The 3,374-nt window shown below is 46.9% G+C and overlaps 1 protein-coding gene across 1 annotated transcript in view; it reads right to left on the bottom strand.

Annotated features, from left to right (window-relative positions):
• Positions 1 to 2,648, bottom strand: part of PAK2 (p21 (RAC1) activated kinase 2) — a 73,961-nt gene extending 71,313 nt beyond the window's left edge. The window contains exon 1 of the mRNA XM_004712265.2: positions 2,447 to 2,648. The gene's annotated coding sequence lies outside the window, so the exon portion shown is untranslated. The remainder of the gene's footprint in view (positions 1 to 2,446) is intronic.
• Positions 2,649 to 3,374: the final 726 nt, after the last annotated feature.

Raw genomic sequence — 3,374 nt, 5'->3', positions numbered from 1 at the left:
TTTTAATCTAAAATTTAAAATGCAGAATGGAAATAAACGATATACTCGCACCTGAGAATATTATTAGAATAACCTAGATCAATAGTGAAGATCTTTTTTTAAGTTGTTGAGTAGACCTCAACTCCTAATGACCCAGTTTGTATCAGAATAAAACGGTGGTCCAAAGGGCAGTCCGTGGCTGATGGTTTGGAAATAGATTGCCAAACATTTCTTATGAGGTACCTTTGGGTAGACAAACCTCCAACATTTTGGGTTCGTAGCAAATTACATTAATCACTTACACCACCCATGGAATCTTAAAGATACAAGACTTTTAAAAAAATCATTTTATTGGGGGCTCATACAACTCTTATGATACAAGATTTTTATGAGTACCCACTGATTTTATCCATAGCTTCTTGAACAAGTTATTTTTCAAAATTGTGTAACTGATGTTACCCTTAGCTAGCTGCACAAGCTACCTCTTTTTTTAAAAAAAGTATAACTGCAAAGAAATAGACACCACTGCTAACCATGTCTACTTGGAAACCATCCTATCACAAAGATCTATAGGAACTACACACCACTATTCATTCGTTGACTATTACTTTATGAATTGGGGTTTGCAAGGTTAGTATTACATTTCACAAAGCTCAATTACCCAGAAAGGATTGTGAAGCAGGAAGCAAGGCCCTACGGGAAGTAGAACACCTTATAAGCAATTCCTGCTTATAGAAAGAATTGGCAGAGAAGACACCAACAACATATTTCCCACTCCCAACATTTCAACACCCTAACCCCTGAGGCCAAAAAAGACCTCCCATTAAGTTAAAACTACCAAATGATGACAGTATGGAAATTCAGGAGCAAGCTTTTTTTCCCCCTCCTTCAGACTGCTAGAGGGAGAGATAACAAAGGACTCCTGCAAGAAAAACACAAAATACACCTTAATTCAGGTCAACCCCTTTCACCAAAATCTGAAAGTGGGTTTAAGATGTAACTATATTACAGGTCAAAACCATTTTTGAAGTTCAGTTTTCATAATGTAAATATGTGTTCTTGGCTAATTAACATAAAAGGATTTTAACAACCTGAAAGAGCTTCTTTAAATCAATGCCCTTCCAGGAGATGAACAAGGCTTTTTATGAAATTAATAAATAGATGGGCATAGAAATAGATGCTACTGATGTATACACACATACAATCTTCTTGGCTTTGCGCCAATTCAGATCCTATAATGAGATATGAATGAGTGTGTTTGAGTGTGTGCTACAAATGTCACAGAGCTTCTGGCAAAACTGACAAGTTTTAACCTGCTGCAAAAATTACTATGTACCATGTTAATCTCAATCTAGTTTTATGCTATTCTTTTGGACAACCCTACAAAAATAAAACCCCCGAGAGCAAAATTCTTGTGCATTTCAATATCCTGCCTACTTATATGAGCGGAAGAGTCAAACGTAGCAGGGGAAAGAAACGTGACGTGCACAACCTTGATCCAAAATACTGCTCGTCGAAGTCTAATTTTAGGCCTAACCATTTTGATTGTCTTTTTAGAGTGGTTTAAGCGTGGCAGAAAGGTTTAGAGTGGAAGAAAAGAAAATGACAACAAAAATTAGGATCCCTTGTAAATCAGAATGGATCTACAGTGAGAGCTGGCATTCTTTATCAAATAGGAAACAAATCACGCTACACTGCCCCGCTAGTATTCCCATTAAAACGAATGTACAAAGATGGGTACAGCTTCACGTCGACAATAGCAATTACTTTCCCACACTTTCCCAGGGGGATTTTCGTTAACTTTTGTGTGTGTGTGTGCGTGTGAACCCTGGGGAAAACTTCAGTTACCTTAAATCAACGAAAGTTAGGGTACCTACAAGAAGCAAACATTCACCTCTGGCTGAAGATCAAACAAAAAGCCTGGAGGGACTCACAGGTCTACTCTTAGGCGGAAACTCACCTCCCCGGAGAAGGGCATGTCTACTTACATGAAATATGGAAAAAGAGATTGGAGTTTAGAAAAAAGTAAGCGTCCCGAGACAATCGTTTCAAGAAACGAAGCATCTGCCTAGGTGGACAGAGAAAAGGCAAGGAGGGGTTGGGAATCGGCGAGAGGGGAAACCGAGGAATACAAAGCCGACAAGTCGGGTGCAGCAGGAGTGACCCGAGGGAAGGCAGCCCCGGGGCGCGGCGCCGTCCAGGGCAGGGCTCGTCCAGGAAGAGCCGACCTCGCCCGCCCCGCAGGCTGCCCACGTCGGGCCGAGCCGGGGCCGGGAAGAAAACAGCCCTGGGAGCAGACAATGAGCCGCCGCCCCAGGAGCCGCGGCTCCCGGAGCGCAGGTGGCGGCTTCCCCGGCCCCGCGCGGGCAGTCGGCGGTCCGGGCCGCTCCCCGCGGCTAGGCCGCTAAGGAGGAAGGAGTGCGCGCCCGCTCCCGGGTCCGGCGCGCCGGGCACGCTCCACACTTACCTCAGACGAGGAAAGGTCCCCGCCCCGACGAGGCGCCTCAGTCCGAGCTCCCGGCCGCAGGGCTCCGGAGCCGCCCCGGGAAAGCGCGCGGCGTGGGGAGGGGAGGGGAAACGGGGGGGGGATGAAAAGCCACGCAGGAGCCCAGCCGGTGCTACCAGGCCGAGCTGCGGCCGCCGGGGAGGGGAGGGCAGGGAGCCTTCGGCAATGGCGACGGCTGGGGCCGGAGGGGAAGCGGAACAACCGCCGCCGCTGCGCGTGGCCACAACCCCAGGGGCGGGCGACGGCAGGGAGCGGGGAGGGGCGGGCCAGGAGAACCGCCCTACCCACCCCTTGCCCCGACCCGGAAGCTCGGTGCGCCCCTGGGCGGAGAAAAGCACCGGCTCTTAGTGGGCGGGGCGTCGCGAGCACTGCTGGGAATTGTAGTCAAGTGATGAGCCCTGGGCAGGGGACTGAGGGGCTTCCGTTTGGTTTCATTGCATCTGATCGGGCCTGTGGCAAAAAGTTGCAGCTAGATGAATGCTGTTATATGAATATGCTACAGAACTTTTGTTTCTCAGAAGTTAGTCATGATTTATTTTGTTCCTTTACCTACAAATCATATTTTGCTGCTTGATTATGTCTCATCTATTTGCAAATTAGGACAAATTTCCCAGTATTTTATCCACAGAGGAGAACATCTATGTATTCACTTGTTCTACAAATATTTGAATGTTTAATCAGTACTCAGCACTGCTCAAACAAAATCAAACCCATTGCTGTCAAGTCGATTCTAACACAGTGATCCTATAGGACAAGGTAGAACTGTCCCAACAGGTTTCCAAGTCTGTAATGCTTATGGAAGCAGACTGCCATATCTTTCCTCAAGAAACAGCTGCTGGATTTGAACCACTCACCTTTAATCTCTAGCCTTGCATGTAACTATCATGCC

This window comes from Echinops telfairi, unplaced genomic scaffold (genome assembly GCF_000313985.2).
Source record: "Echinops telfairi isolate 266 unplaced genomic scaffold, ASM31398v2 ScPeMD7_17;HRSCAF=63, whole genome shotgun sequence".
In the NCBI taxonomy this organism is placed as follows: Eukaryota; Metazoa; Chordata; class Mammalia; order Afrosoricida; family Tenrecidae; genus Echinops; species Echinops telfairi.
This window is presented reverse-complemented; position numbering and strand designations above follow the sequence as displayed.